The sequence below is a fragment of the Phyllopteryx taeniolatus genome, chromosome 5 (genome assembly GCF_024500385.1).
Source record: "Phyllopteryx taeniolatus isolate TA_2022b chromosome 5, UOR_Ptae_1.2, whole genome shotgun sequence".
Classification (NCBI taxonomy): Eukaryota; Metazoa; Chordata; class Actinopteri; order Syngnathiformes; family Syngnathidae; genus Phyllopteryx; species Phyllopteryx taeniolatus.
The window spans coordinates 32,673,892-32,690,899 of record NC_084506.1 but is presented as its reverse complement, the minus strand read 5'-3'; the positions used below and the strand labels follow the sequence as shown (position 1 = coordinate 32,690,899).

Below are 17,008 nucleotides of genomic sequence, written 5' to 3'. Positions count from 1 at the left end.
TCATCCACCGTGCCGCCCTTGTTGTTATTGAACGTGCAACATTTCTTTGTTCGGAAGCTGATGTAGGATGAAATAGTGTCCTTGTATTCATCCAAGCTGCAAGTTGAAGTTTTAAAGACACTCCAATGTGTACAGAGTAAACAGTCTTGAAGTTCCATCTTTGGTTCATTGGTCCACTTCTTCACTGTTTCCCCACAGGCTTTGCACATTTAAGTTTGTGCCTGTATGTTGGTATTATGTGAAATAACAGTGAACAGACGAGCCCAAAACCGTGCGGGGAATAGCACGGTACGAGTCCTTTCTGTCACCTTTTGTTTTCCCCGATAGCGCCATGTCGCAGTCCCGTCAGTGTAGTTGGAAGCCCGGCAGCAGTACAGCGCCGTCGGGGATATTGTTCACGAAGCCGAGTCTCCGTGAAGCAGGGGGCGGCAGAAAGAGCAAACTCTTTACTGGCCCTTGTGAAGAGATGAAGCTCGTCTATTTCGTTGGGTAGAGAGTGTAGATTTGCAAGGTGAATCGATGGAAGTGGCGTTCAAAATCCTCGCTGTCGCAGCCGACCGTGGCCTCCTCCACGGACCACAGAACACAGCCGCTCCACCAGTAAATAATTCAGAGAAAAAACTTTTTGGATTTGTGAAAGTTGGCAGAAGAAGTTCTGGAGTGTACTCCTCAGTGCTTAACAAGACTTCCCTCGTGTAACCAAGTTGCTTAGTGTGGCCAAAGATGACCAAAAAGGACAAAAACAAAGACAATAGTCGAGAGCGCGTCACCGAGGCGACCGCCCGTGTCGGCGCCATCTTGATCTTCATAGCCTTGAAATGTGTTTAATCCCTTTGTGAATTTGTACGATTAATACTAAACAAATATAAAAACATATCTTTTCTATTGTATTGATCATACAAACCCAGGAATATATTGTAGAAGCGCATAACGTAATAAAGGGCCATAATGTAATGAATTCTCCCTTTTTAAAATGTAATGGGCCCGTAACATAATAACCGGCCAATAACGTAATAAAAGCCCTGAGCCTATAATGCAGTACGTTTTGGCCCAAAAAAAAAAAACTACCAGTACATTATTGGCCAGGTTAAAAAAAAAAAAAAGTTTACAAATGTAATAACTGAGCCCACAACATCATAATATACTAATATCACTGTATTTAACTTTTTATTTTGGGATATGACTGTGAAAATGCAAACTCTCTCCATCTTTGTCTGTCTCTCTCGCTCGCCCTCTCTCCAGTTATCTGTCGATTTAACTTGATGGTTAGCACGATCCCGAGTCCTGCCTGCTGCTCCGTAGCCTTTCAAGCTGCAGTATCTCAATCTCAATTCCGTTAAAAATGGACAGAGAACCTGCCCTAAGTGGATAAAGTCACACATTTCATTTCTTTCGGTGGCATCTTGTTACGGCGTATATCTCAGTTGAAATATGTTTCTGCTGAAAGACATCAGTGACATGCTGCACGCTTCATCCAGAACTCTGTGAGCACAAAAATCCACTTTTGTGCTGTCGTTCACTTTGAAGAACAATGACCTTACTTTGCTTTTAGCGTCTTTGGTCTTTTGAAAATCAAGTTGAAATCTGACCTGCTGTCATCCATCAACGTCTAACGCTTCAGATTGTCTCGATCACAGCTGAACTATTGCTTGTCTGACGGTTGTGAAGAAAATTTGAGGACCTTCTTTTCTGTCATCTGTATTGCTGTTTTTTTTAGTTTTTTTTTCAGACAAAGTGGCTGGCTTAGTCCACACTGGAAACCAACTACATGCAGATTAAGTGGACCTGGATATTGCTGTACGTCCAGGTGAATTATTTTTGTTTAGTTAGAAGAAACTGAGGTCAAAGCTTGCCAAGTCAATTTATAAGCAACTGCAAGCAGACCCTCCACTGACAGATGATGTAAAGTTGGTGAAGCACGATGAAGGGGGCGCTTGGAGACTGCCCGCCACCCTGATCGTTCGTGTGTGTGCGCCTCCTCACAGTATAAAATATAAAATAATGTTTTGAATATATTCTGCAATGATTCAGCAGGTTTGATGCATGCTGTTCACATATTTATGAATGAAATGTGTAATCCGCCAATCATGTCCGCCTGCACCTTGATTAAATTCACCAAAATCGCATTATTCCAGCGGTCCATACTTCCCTGCAAAAGAAAAATGCTGCAAGATAAAAATGCCGCAATCACAAAAAAATACAGCAAAAAAAATGCAACAAGATAAAAATGCTGCAATAAAAAAAAAAAAAACAACTGCAAAGGAAAAATGCTGCAAGATAAAAATGCTGCAAACACAGAAAGCCACTGGAAAAGAAAATTCCATCTGCAAAATAAAAATGCTGCAAACACACACACAAAAAAACCCCACACACAAATCCCAAAACAACTGCAAGCGAGAAATGCTGCACATTCAACGGAAGTCCGATTGAACCCCGGTCCTCAGAAGTGTGAGGCAGACGCATTAACCAGTCGGCCACCGTGCCGCTAAGTTGTGTGTGATAATATGAAATGACACAGGGAAAAAGTATTGAACACATGAAGAAAGGGAGATGCAAAAAGGCAGGGAAAGCCAAGACAATAGCTCATAAAATCTATCAATTATGAAACAGCAATCCAGCCCCTTGTCAGTGCAAATGAATATCAGCTGGTTCAGTCCTAATTGATGGCCTACAAAAAGGTCTCATTGCCAAGCTGTGAGTCAAGACACGTCACATGATGGGTAAGAGCAAAGAGAATGCCTCAAGACCCGAGTACTCCGGTTTCCTCCCACATTCCCAAAACATGCATAGTGGGTTCGTGCAAGACTCTAAATTCCCCATAAGTGTGAATGTGAGTGTGAATGGTTGTTTGTTTATATGTGCCCTGCGATTGGCTGGCGACCAGTTCGGGGTGTCGCCCGGCTGAGGAAAACGGATGGATGGATGTTTTTGATGTACTTGTGTGTTTTTATGTTTGTGCGTCATTCCTGCATTTGAGGCATATGGCCGTTTGCAGTGCATTTGCCCCTGTTGGCCAACAACCTTAGTGAAGTTAGTAAAATTCCTTTCAAGTTCAGGGATAGGCTGCATTAGATAATAGCTGAATGTAAATGAACTTGAACTTGTGTGGTATTCGAAATAACTTACAATATATTAACTTTGGCACATTTACCATAGCCATCCCACTCAGTTACGCTGATTAGTGGTGGGATGAGAAGATGCTGGAGCACTGGTGTCCCTTAGCTCTCTCTGATGAGTGTGAGGCTAATTGGGGTCAAGGTCGGGTTTAGGTTGCGCTGAGTCGGAGCAGGAAGCACAAGCGTGGCTAATCTAATCAGGTGCGCCATCAGAGCACAGGCTAATCACTTCATTTAGCGAGCAGTTATGTATATTGAGGACTGAAATAGTTCTCCATTACCACATACGTCCACACTGAGTGCGGAACATATAGTCGGCGCACGCGTTTGAGTGCGCTCATGTGAGTGTTTGAGCTTAGTGCAATCATCATCACGCTCCTGCCACCATCAGAGTCATTAAAGCCCAATATGCCAAGCGTGCACGCAGGCGAGCGTGGGCACGTCCTTCACAGAAGAGCCCAGGTGTTGCTGTTAATGTCTTAATTAGATTAGAGCGCATCAAACAGGGGTGGCCTGCACTTGGGAGTCGAGGTGGCGAGGCCATCCCGGTGGACCGACACTCCCGAACGGTTCTCATCACCGACCGATTAGGATGAATTAATCGGCAACCCGATTAAGGTGATCGGTTCCCTTCGCTGCATGGTGAGCCAATAAGAAGACTATGTAGATTTCAATAGGGTACACAAACACACGAATATTTATAAACTTCATGATTCCATAAATACAATACTGTTCAAAGGTTTAGGGTCACCCAAACAAGTTTGTTTGCAATGAAACCATACCATTTTATATATACAGTACACTAACAATTGGCAGGGCTCGACACTAACCTTTGCACTTGTAGTGCACAAATCATTTGCTGGTGCGACCAACTGAAAAAGTTGGTCACACCATTTTGGGGAGGGCTACAGCATCACCGTGTATATCAACAGTAACAAAGGCTAAGATGTTGGTTAAAAAACATATTAAAACATGAAATCAAATCTAAGTTTCTTCAATAGTTTGACATAACATAGATATCAAAGGCATATTTGCTAGAATGCAACATTTTTCTTCTATATGGGCCATGACTGTCTCTCCACAGAGCCCAAATTAGTGTGTTTCTTTTCTTGGAAATGATCCAAACACAAAAATTAAAAAATAATAATACTTACTGGAGAGGAAACAATGACTTTAAATAACCCCAATTCTCATAAACAAAGGTAACACAACAAATGAGAAAAAAAGAAGAATCATAACCATGAAAAGGAAATTGTTCGCTTACCCTGGACAAAGTGGGGGCAAAAAAAAACAACCCAAAACCATAATTTATCTCAGTAACAGTAAGGTTACACTTTAATCATAAAAAATATTAGAGCGCTGCGGTAGCGGCTCAATCTTCTGTTAATAAGTAACACCCCTGCTCCCTTTTAAAAACCCACAAAAACCTTCCAGACACACAATTGGCTGCACCTTTCAACATTGCGCATAAAGTACATCCCTCCGTTCTCTTCGTTTGCCAACGCTACAGATTCCATAAACTACACTTTGTCATATACTTCCCTGCAGTTCCATTATAGTAGCTTCGTTACCGGCCTGCCCCCCTCTGAAGGTAACACAGCTATTCTCACAATCATCGATCGTTTTTCCAAGTGTGTCCATTATGTGCTCCTCCCCAAACTCCCGTCCGCCCTGAAAACTGCTAACCTCCTTGTCTTACATGTCTTCGACATAGTCTCCGATCGAGGTCCCCAGTTTTCCTCTCGGGTCTGGAAGGAATTCTGCAAGGCGGTGGGCGCAGCAGCCAGCTTATCCTCGGGGTATCACCCGCAGACCAACGGCCAGACGGAGCGGGCCAACCAAACCCTGGAATCGGCACGCCGCTGTGTGGCCGCCCGCAACCTCTCCTCTTGGGAGTTCCTTCCTCCCATGGATTGAATACGCTCATAATTCCCTTACCAGCTCCCCATTCATGCCTTGCTACGGTTTCCAACCTCCACTGTACGATCTACAGGAGCAGGCGGTGGCAGTCCCCTCCGTACAAGATCACCTCCAGAGAGTCCAGGCGGTTTGGAAGGACATCCGGGCAGCGCTGAACCGGTCCGCGGCACGCAACAAGCAGCTCGTGGACCGTCATCACTCCCCGACGCCCAAATACAAGGTGGGTCAATCCGTCTGGCTCTCTTCCTATGACCTTCCCCTTCAAACAGAGTCCTGTAAGATCGTTCCACGCTTATGTGGTCCTTTTCCCATCACCAAAATCATTAATCCCACTTCCGTCCAGTTAAAACTGCCACAGTCCCTAAATATTCGGGCCACTCTGCCATAAAGCCCCGACTGGTGGAGGGCTGTAGTGATGGTTGATTTTCCAGAACTTTCTCCCATTTCCTGACTGAATCTCTGGAGCTCAGCCACAGTGATCTTTGGGTTCTTCTTTACCTCTCTCGCTAAGGCTCTTCTGCCCCGATTGCTCAGTTTGGCTCTAGGAAGGGTTCTGGTCGTCCCAAACGTCTTCCATTTAAGGATTATGGAAGCCACTGTGCTCTTCGGAACCTTAAGTGCAGCAGAATTTTTTTTTATAACCTTGGTCAGATCTGTGCCTTGCCACAATTCTGTCTGTGATCTCTTCAGGCAGTTCATTTGACCTCATGATTCTCATTTGCTCTGACATGCACTGTGAGCCGTAAGGTCTTATATAGACAGGTATGTGGCTTTCCTAATCAAGTCCAATCAGTATCATCACACACAGCTGGACTCCAATCAAGGTGTAGAACCATCTCAAGGATGATCAGGGGAAATGGACAGCACCCCAGTTAAATATGAGTGTCCCAGCAAAGGGTCTGAATACTTATGGCTGTGTGATATTTCAGTTTTTCATTTTTAATAAATCAGAAAACAATTTCAACATTTAGGTTTTTTTTCTCTCAATATGGGGTGCTGTGTGTAGATTAATGAGGATTTTAGCAAATGGCTGCAATATAACGAAGAGTGAAAACTTGAAGGGGGTCTGAATACTTTCCGTAGCCACTGTATATATAAAAACTCGGCCGATCGACGTATCTCGAAAAACTGGTAACTTGGGCCACTCGTATCTCGAGGCACCACTGTATAGAGAAATTAGCCAATGATTATATAATGACAGTATTAATTGAGGACATTTCATAAGAATACAGCTCGATACTGTATTTTGAGCTGTACATTTTTTCCCTAATTGAATCTATTTCTTTAACTGTTGCAAACTGGTTAAACCTCTCATTGGTGCTCAAACGGGCACAGCTTTTCCTGCTACTGTGGAAAAATGTCAGCACAGTTCATTACCAGCGATTTGTACGACTGTAAAGGGAATTCAAATAAAATCTCGAGTTGATGAGTGAATATTTAATGCAGTTCATGCATATTAATGAGGATTTCTCTTTCCACTCTATTTGCGCACATAAACACATGAAAAGTCATGGTACAAGTCTGGGAAACCACTAGGTGCATTACCTTTGCCAAGTTTTTAGTTCCAGGTGACCAAATATGTTTAAACAACAAAACAAAACGATTGTACATGCACTGTGCACAACATGTTTTTGATACGATATGGAGAAAGAAGTGGGATTTTTATAGAGTGTATCGACGTGTTCCATAACAAAATGGAAGTAACATGCCGCGTGAAACGAAAACAACGCAGTACATAAGGGCATATTGTACCGTGCAGACCCTAATGAGTACTGTCTCAGCCCTAGTATGTACATAGAAGTGCTGGGAATCGATTGCATTATTTAATTTCACGCACGCACGTACAGACACATACAGCCTGGTTGTCATGGTCACACTCCGCTCTTATGTTCCAGGGTAATGGCATTGATTAAGGAGTTTCGCAGTCTTTTATGAGGTCACTGTGAAGTTAGCTTCTAACCTTTTAAGACATATAAAACATCACTTTCTCATTTTATCCCATTATAAATTTGTGTGAGACTATTATCCTTATCAGTGTTTTAATATTAGTTATGGTCCAAAACATTTTTTGTAAGGTCAGTGATGTTGACCGCCAGTCAGTTCATTCTTGGGTCTCGGAGAATGTCCCTGCAGGATTTAATCAAATTCCCCTCAAGCCTGTCTGGTTAGGTTAATGAGGAGGCGACATACGACAGGTCATAGGAGCCTTGCGCATCCATTTAATCAGTTCATTGTTGAGTCCAAGTGGATGTTTGAGACAGCATTGAAGAAATACCCGGAAGCCATTGCATTTGCGAGAATGGCGGCGACAGACGTACGGCGCTCGGCATCAAATGGATTTCCCTGCTTTGATCTGAGCAAGTGTTTGCTGTTTTGCTCTGATTTGATAGAAGTGCAGAAAATAATTATCACAACAATCACACTAGCACCGCAAAATGTACATAAAAAAAACTAATTAACATGTTTTTGATTCGAATGCAGAGGTGGGTAGAGTAGTCACAAACTGTATGTACTGTAAGTAAGAATACTCATTCATTCATCCATTTTCTGAGCCGTTTCTCCTCACTAGGGTCGCGGGCGTGCTGGAGCCCATCCCAGCTATCATCGGGCAGGAGGCGGGCTACACCCCGAACTGGTTGCCAGCCAATCGCAGGGCACAGACAAACAAACAACCATTCGCACTCGCATCCAATGTACGCGCAATTTAGTCTTCAATCAACCTACCGTGCATGTTTTTGGGATGTGGGAGGAAACCGGAGTACCCTGAAAAAACCTATGCAGGCACGGGGAGAACATGCAAACTCTACACAGATGAAGCCGAATTTGAACCGGAGTCCTCAGAACTGCCAGGAAGATGTGCTAAGCAGCCGGCCAGTAAGAGTACTGTTACCTTAAATATAATATGACTCAGCTAACAGGAAAAGTACTTTCCCAAATACTGTAATTACTTAAATAAGAGTAAGTACAGTATTTTCCGGACTATAAGACGCACTGGAGTATAAATCGAACCAGCCAAAAAATGCATAATAAAGAAGGAAAAAACATATATAAGTCACACTGGAGGATAAGTCACATTTTTGGGGGGAAATTTATTCGATAAAATCCAACACCAAGAACAAACATGTCATCTTGAAAGGCAATTTAAAATAAAAATAGAAGAGAGAACAACAGGCTGAATAGGTGTACGGTATGCTAACGTAACACATTCAGCTAACGTTACATGACGCAAAAACAACGAACTGAGAACGTGCCTGGTATGTTAACGTAACATTGGAACAGTTATTCAGATAACTGTAGCATAAAGAACATGCTAACAAGTTTACCAAACCATCAGTGTCACTCCGGATCACTAAATCCAATGAAATCTTCATCCTCGGTGTCACTTCTAAACAAGTCCGCCAACTCCGGAGGTAGATGATGCACCGCTTCCTCTTTTACGTCGCTTTCGTCAGGCCTAGAGCGCCCTCTTGTGGATGTCAGTGTGAAAATAACCATTCGAGTGGTCAAAAGAAGTCAAAAGTCACGAGTACTTCCGTGGGATTGGTGAAACAGAGTCACGTGACAGTGCTCAAGGCAGAAGTCTCTCTGACAAACCAAAACATATAGATTGCGCAAAAATAAAAGTAGCAAGTGAAATGTATATCAATGTAACAGAGTAAAAGTACCGTTTCTTCTTCATAAAAATACCCATATACAAGTAAAAAATATGTTGCAGAAGAACTGCGCTGAAAAGTAAATATTATTGAGTAAATGTAACGGAGTAAATTTAGCGTATTAAGACACACCTCGGCTCATATGGATGTTGAGATTGGCGCTTACCAGTATGGACAAAGTACAATGCCATATTTGTATGTTAATGTTATCTCCATAAGATTTATGATCAGTAATTACAAAATTTGTTTTGACCTCTTGTGTCTCTTGTGACCTCTTTTACAATAGATGGTGCTGATCATCATACTAATTATGTCAAGAGTATGTTTTTGGCTATCCATATGTAAATTTGCCCAGTTCTTTGGGTTCATCAACATATGCTGTCGGCCAGGTAGAGGAATTCCGGCTGCAGACAAACATCTTTTAGGAAGGCTTCTCACGTGTAGTCGCTGAGGAGAAGCAGAAAAAGCTTGGCCACTGCACGGCCTCAGACAATCTCATTCTTCAACTGGATTGATTCTCAACATCCACCGCTAATCTGACTCATCAATATTCCGAATCCCGCTTCACTGAAATAGCTTCCGTCACAGAGTTTCACTCTTTTAAGTCAAGAGTTATGATAGTGTGAAAGGATATGGAAATGTGTGAGTTTGACCCATTGGCTGCATTGAGATTATTATCAGAATTATGTGTTTTGCATTGTTTGGTATTCTTTCTCATATTGAGTAACGCTAACATAATTGATCATTCAGTTTTCAGATTTTAATGAGTTGCAGGTACTTGGGTGTGGTTTATTGCAAAAGCCAAACTGCAAATGCCTTAAAGAGATAAGCAGTACCATACTGAGGTATTTTGATATAAAAAAAAATAGCACGGTGCCAGTTTTTATTAGTACCTGTAGTTTAAAAAAAAAAGGGTTGTTGTTAGGGAAACTCAGCGTTTGATGCACACGAGAGTCAGGGTTACCAGCAGGAGATCAATCGCACCGATAGCATGAGACAACAGCTTGGAGTGCTCCAACCCGGATACTGGCTACACTTGTCGTCGGAGACCTCTCTGGAAATCGGGTAGTTTGAGAAGAAGTGGTGAAAAAAGCCATGACACTTTTTGAGTGTCATGGCTCTGTACGCAATGAAAACCAGCATTGCACCGAGTGGGTGCACAATGTATTGTTTGCAATGGCAGAAATCAAATGCAGTCAAAATACATGAATACTGCACACTAAAAGCTTGCATAAACAGCTTGAAAGCTTGAAATACACAATATTAAGCAGGGTTCTCGTTTGGTATGCGTCTCACGTCTGAGACGCACAGAAACTAGCAAGGACGCATAAAGTAAGATCAATCTGCATTTTCGGACGCAGAGCTATGGCTTAAAGTACTCTGGCGTGGTGTTGGAAATCCGACGTATGATTTATTTATTATTTTTATTTTTTTTGTGAAGACAGGGCTCGAGGGTGTGACTAATTTTGAAATGGTGCAGCAAAAAAAAAAGCAAAGGGTGCACGTGTACGCCCAGCCATTTGAGGAAGAAAAAGAAAAGTCAGCGACTTGAAAGCAGACACATGAAACCCATCGTGGACTATGAACAGCTCAGAGATAGTGAAGGGCGGCGACCCTCCCTCTGACCGGCCGTGTGCGTGTCTGTGTGCGCCATACCACTGAAGCAAAAAGAATCGGAAGGCCATATTGGATTTTTGCAAAAAAGTTGTAGAACGGGTTTTATGGATTGATGTGACAAAGATGAACCTCTACCGAAGTGATGGAAAGGCCAAAGTATGGCAAAAGAAAGGATGTGCTTATGATCCAAAACACACAAGCTCATCTGTGAAGCATGGTGGTAATGTCATGGCTTGGGCTTGCATGGCTGCTTCTGGAACAGGCTCATTAGTCTTTATTGATGATGTACCTCATGATGGTAGCAGCAGAACCAATTATGAAGTTTACAAAACCATTTACAGAAAAATGCATCCAAACTCATCGGGAGAACCTTCAGCATGCAACAGACAATGACGCAAAAACACGCTGTCAAAACAACAAAGGACTTAATCAGGGGGAATAATTGGAGGGTCTTACACTGGCCAAGTCAATCAACCTTAACCCAATAGCACCCATTTTACCTCCTGAAGAGGAGACTACAGGGAGAACCCCCCCAGAAACAAACAAGAACTGAAAGAGGGCCAAAGAAGAGAAGAAGAAAAGTAAAGTGAAGAATGCAACAGTCTGAAGTCAAAAGGCCGCAGGCTTGATGCAGTTATTGCAAGTAAGGGTTATGCCACCAAATATGAAATGTTATTCACTATAAGTTCATTTCAAGTGCCTTAACATGGAGAAAAGGGCGCTGAGGAACAGAACCTGGCAAGCCATCGAAATATACGAAAAACGTTGACATTTCCCGTTGGTGGGAACACATAAATGGCTGTTGTTAAAATGCACATGATGTTGTTCATTACATCATGGACTGTTCTATGAAAAAGTGACTGCGACAAGTGCCTTGGCGTGGAGAAAATGGCACAGGAATAGAACCTGGCTAGCCATTCAATGGTACGTTAAGAATCGCATCACCTCGTAGGGCGAACAGTTCTTGGCAAATACACGTTGTTCTCAATACATTTAAATGACAAAACTTCAAAAATTTCAAAAAAATACAAAAATTCACGACAGACTAAAACCATTTTATGATTTGATTTACTATTTGGATGATTTTAGCTTACAGCTAATGAATACCCACATTTTACCATCTCTAAGAAATTAGAATGTTGTACAAGAAACTTTAAAAATATAATAATAATAATAATAATAATATGAAAAAGAGGTGGCGGCACGGTGGACGACTGGTTAGAGCGTCAGCCTCACAGTTCTGAGGACCCGGGTTCAATCCCCGGCCCCGCCTGTGTGGAGTTTGCATGTTCTCCCCGTGCCTGCGTGGCTTTTCTCCGGGCACTCCGCTTTCCTCCCACATCCCAAAAACATGCATTGATTGGACACTCTAAATTGCCCGTAGGTGTGACTGTGAGTGCGAATGGTTGTTTGTTTGTATGTGCCCTGCGATTGGCTGGCAACCGGTTCAGGGTGGACCCCGCCTGTCTGGTTTATTGTCAGAAAAGCACAGACCTTTTGTAACAGTATGAATACAATATGAGTATTTCATCTCAGAGGGAGTATTCAAACATTTTGGCTAGTCTCTAGCTCTATTAAAGAAGAAATATGTTGTTGATAAGGTCAGCTTTTGATTTGCGTAATAGACAACTCTGTTGGAAATCTAGTACAGTACGAACAGTATAACAACTACACAAAAAAGAAAGGAAGACAAACTCATTACCATGCTATAATGTATTTTTTTTTTTTTTTACAGTCTCTCACCTGCACCAGGCTGACTTCTTTAAAAAAAAAACAAATAAATAGCGTATGTCCATCTATTGAAATGCAGACATTTGCATACAGTGTTTCATAGGGTTATGCCGGTAACGCGTTACAAAGTCAAGTCCGGTGACATAAGTAATTTAACGCGTTAGCTTTTATATTAGAGTGTAGTCAGATTACAGTTACTTTGATTTATCTGCCAATAATTACTTTTTTGTTCACGAGAACCAGAGCTTAATATGCTTTTGATATTAAAATATGCTATTTTTGGTGAGGTAACAGGTATTTATCATTAACAAACTATCTTCAGCTTCCTTCCACGCCACTGCGTATAAAGATAGAAATAATGAATATAGTCATGGAAAAAAGTCTTAGAGCCTTGTTTCTTGCAAATGTTTGTAGTTACAGTAACGTGAAGTAAAGGTACTATCTTAAAGCTGCTGAGTTAAAAGTAACCCAAATCGGGTGATATGGCTAGCCGAGCACTGGGTCCAAGAGGGACCGTGCCAATGCTGGGCTGCTTCTACCCAGCACGGTGGGTCAAGATTCTGACACAACAATGGGTGGAAACTGCACAGAGTGATGCGTTAAAGCTACCAAAATAATATACTGTACTGTACTACTAAATACTAATTTGATTACTAACATTTTCTAAGAATGTTACATTCAATTTACTTCAACTTCAGCAAATTGTAATTTGGTATAAATTACTATTAAATGATGAAACAACTAAATACTGTACTTTTCCAAACATTATTTTAACGGTTATCACATATAGTTTAACTGTCACAACAAAAAAAAACAGTGCACAACAATATTTTGGAAATGTTAAGAAAATAAAGACCAGTATGCATATTTCTTCTTTTTTTCTCTCTCTCTCTCTTTACATCAGAACAGTTCTTAAGCAGAATTCACAGAGACAAAATCATTTTGCTGTATAGTGCAACACTCAAAACAAACAGGTCATGAAAACTTTAATAAGTAGAACGTCAGAAATTTGCTCAACTGAATTCCGGAGGCTCCAATGGAGCGGCTTTGACTTTTAAAGCACCAGAACCTTATCATTCTTGCATTGCATTCAGTTGTGCTCTCATGAGCTTTACAACATTTGAAACATCTCCTGGCATTTCAAAAACAATTGACTGAATGAATTCCCAAACCTGAGTGCATGCTCAAACACAAAGTATGCCTTCAAGCATATGTCAACGGCTTTAATAAGCGATGGCTGCTCCAAAGGGGTCCCATTGATGATAAAAAAAAAAAGCTCGGGAACAGTTGCCCTCCTGCCCCAGCATCGGAACATATGGGGACTATGTAGGTGCCCTTGAAAGGTACTACACCGTGTTTCTGGCAGGCTGAGGGGAAGAAAAAAAACAAAACACAAAACAAAATGGATACAAATTAGCACACATAACCCAAAATGTCTGACCCGTGACTCGAGGCATACCTCCAACAACTTTTTGAAATGATGCAGAAACGTCATGCGTGGCCCCCAAGGGGGATGAGGGAGGCCAGCAGATCCAGCAGCTCTGACGTACACTAACAATGGTAAGACAAAAATCAAGATATTACTTCAATGAGAAGCAAGAGTAAGAATATAGCAATATCTCAAAATAAATCCATACAAAATGACAATAAAATGAGTAATTCAGAGATTTTATTCAATGTGTCAGTTCATTCAGTCAATAAAAAGTCATGAACTGATTTGTGTCGAACAATATTACATACCTTCAAAATTTGGGATGAACTCAGCCAGGTTGCACTCTTGCAGCTTTTCCTGGACAAACTCATCCATCTTTCAATAATGAAAAAACATTTTTAGTCTCACATATAAATAACCATATGTAAAACACCAAACAAAAGGTCAATGTACACAGTAAACATAAAGTCATCAAATTCATGACTCAAGTCCGAGTCATTTGACTCGAGTCGACACCTCTGGTTAAAATCATACAGACCAAAAAGCCCCGACAGAAATATACTTTGTCCGCTATTCTCCAATCAAGTTAGCTAGAGAGAAACTTGTTCAAAAATGTCTTTGGTCAGCAGGGCGGGTGAAGTAAGCTAAATCTAGGGTCTTGAAGCTAGCCATAACTACGGTACAATGCAAACACAGATGTTGTCATAAGTTTTCAATGTTTTTCTTACCATTTTCTACTTCATTCCTCTGGAGCTGAAGAAGGGGCTGCTGTGTCCAAAATGGCAACCGGCTTCAGCACTTCATTCCGCCCAGATCCAATCTTCAACCCAATCTGCTGGCTCAAAATAGTGAACCCAGTTTTGGGGAAACGTTTCCCAATCTGCTCAAAATTCACAACTACCCAACGAGTGGGTGAGGAAAACAACCCAGCATTTTTAGTCTGTATCTTTGTTTAGAAAAATATAATAATGACAACAAAAATAGCTCATAAGAGTTGAATATAAGAGCTAATTCCATTATTACCGGTACAAATTTTTAAAAATGTTCATCATATTGTTTTTAATTAACAACCATAAATATGAAAGTATTTATTGATTTTCACTCCACTGCTTTTCCTGAAGTTTTAGATTCTTGCCGTGGTGTCATGTCAGTACCAGTAGAGAGATACTTTACAGTATGCAGGTAAAGTACTGAAGTCAGAATTTTGGTACCGGGACACCACTAGAAGCAGCATTTCTACATTTGGGCGGCTATCGAATCTGTTTATGCTGTTGTTAACCATGAACCTTCATCTGAGTAAAACATTCATTGTCTCTTGTTGTGCATTAAAACAACGTTACTTATTTTCTCCCAAAACTGGGAAGTATAATTGGCCGCATGGGTCTATTTGCAAGACCTCTTTTGAAGCAAGGCACCTGAGCCTGAGTCAACGCTGTCACTGCTGCATATGACATATTTCAGCATGGCCTATAGCACTGACAGCTCAATAGTACATGACATTGCACACTGCAACCCATCTTATTGTGGTTACATGTGCATAACAAGGGTGTAAAAAAGGATTTGGGGAGTACAATAAGGCAATCACATCATCCATAAAGACTGATGGCTTTTGAATGGGATAATGTCAGCTCTCTATAATCCTTGACACCATAAAATGAAGTAGCTGTTTGATGGCTGAAGAGAGCTAACTCCGAGATGAGTAAACTGCACTCAGACATGTATTGCTGATTGTCAGTTTCACTTGTGTAAATATGATGGTGTTTAGAGATCAATTATTCCTGCATTTTTATCAAACCAAAACTTGCACAATCTTAATTGCAGGAGGTTTATGGTTTGCGATGGTCCAGGTAAACGACATTCTGAAGGTGGGACCAGTTTGCGGCATGAGAATATGTCATAAAACAGAAAAACAAAGCCCAGATTTGTCGTGCTTCATTTGAGTGTTTTATATTTGTAGCCTCGATACTGTATGTCCGAGAAGTGTTTTTCATAGAAAATACTCACTGTAATTAGGACTTTAGCATAGGCGGGAGCTAGCTTACAGCTTGTTCTGACTTTGGGTAAAAATGCGGGTTACCTAAACGCCAAAGTAACTCAACTCCTTCATAAACCGAGGACCCCTGTACATCTAATACAACTCTAAATAGAGTTCATGTACAGTGGAACCCACATTTACAAATGTCTCAATGTTTGAACGACAGATCAACCCAAAAACTTGCCCAATGGTCAAACCTTGTTGCATAGAGTATATATATAGATATCTATATCATCATCAGCCATTATCTATCCACTGCAGGATCCACGTTTTCCAACCACTACGACATTTTGCAATTTGTGGCCAGGGTGTTCCGGTGTGTTTAATCATTTCATCTATCCATTTATTTTTGGGTCTTCGCCGTGGTCGCTTTGTGTCCAGTGGGATCCAATTGATAGTTTCTGTGGTCCACCTTTTGTCAGCTCTTCGGGCAACGTGGCCAGCCCATTTCCATTTAAGCCTTTTGATTTTTTGAATGACGTCGGTAACTCGCGTCTGCTGTCTTATCCAACTGCTGATATTTCTTGCATTGTATGCTGTTTGAATTGTGTTTTTATTTTATTTTCTCTTTGTTTTAAATGTTTATAAGCTGTTTTTCCCTTTGTTTTTAAATGCTTTTAATCATGTGAAGCACATAAATGCGCTATATAAATACATTAGCTTTGCTTTGCTTTGCTTTGCTACCCTGCAAGCACGTGTGTGCAAAGTCTCGATCATAATTATAACTATTGCGAATAAAATGGAAGGGCTAACCTCTATGTGGCGGCACGGTGGACGACTGGTTAACACATCGGCCTCACAGTTCTGAGGACCGGGGTTCGAATCCTGGCGCCACCTGTTTGGAGGTTGCATGTTCTCCCCGTGCCTGCGTGGGTTTTCTCCGGGTACTCCGGTTTCCTTCCACATCTCGAAAACATGCATGCTTGGTTGATTGAGGACTCCAAATTGCCCGTAGGTTTGAACGCGAGTGTGCATGCTTGTTTGTTTATGTGTGCCCTGCGATTGGCTAGCAACCAGTTCAGGGTGGTAGCTGGGATAGGCTCCAGCGCGCCCGCGACCCGCGTGAGGAGAAGCGGAACGGAAGATGAATGAATGAATAACCTCGATGTTATCGTAAGGTGGTCTTAACTGGTCGATGATAAAATGCTCGACAATAAACAGTTTTGGATCACATGATCAGTATTTGTTTGTCCGCTACGTTGGCGATGGAGATCCGCGGGATCCTCTATTCTACACTCAGTAAGCACCGCAACAAAGCAATGATTCAACCTCCAATATGGCGGTGCGTGACATCAAGGGAAAGCTATCTGGTTAGCCAGGTCTCAGTAAGGGAAACTGACTACATGTGCATGTGTGTGTGTGTGTGTGTGTGCCTTGTCCTATCATAAATCTTGACATGCTGAGTTTGTGAGTGACTTTGCTTCTTTCTTCCCTGTCAGGTTGCTCTTATCTTTGCAGCGCAGAGGCCACAGGAATTATCAGGCATGCATTGATCCGTGCAGGT

The 17,008-nt window shown here is 41.7% G+C and overlaps 1 protein-coding gene and 1 long non-coding RNA gene across 2 annotated transcripts in view; both read right to left on the bottom strand.

Annotated features, from left to right (window-relative positions):
* cdh13 (cadherin 13, H-cadherin (heart)) overlaps nucleotides 1-17,008 on the bottom strand; it is a 265,858-nt gene that overhangs the window by 59,601 nt on the left and 189,249 nt on the right. The gene's annotated exons all lie outside the window — the stretch shown is intronic.
* On the bottom strand, nucleotides 8,109-16,383 carry LOC133478688 (uncharacterized). The gene is made up of 3 exons (XR_009788736.1): nucleotides 13,778-16,383; nucleotides 13,497-13,588; nucleotides 8,109-13,404 (listed from the first exon to the last, which is right to left on the bottom strand). It is a non-coding gene; the product is annotated as an uncharacterized LOC133478688 (long non-coding RNA).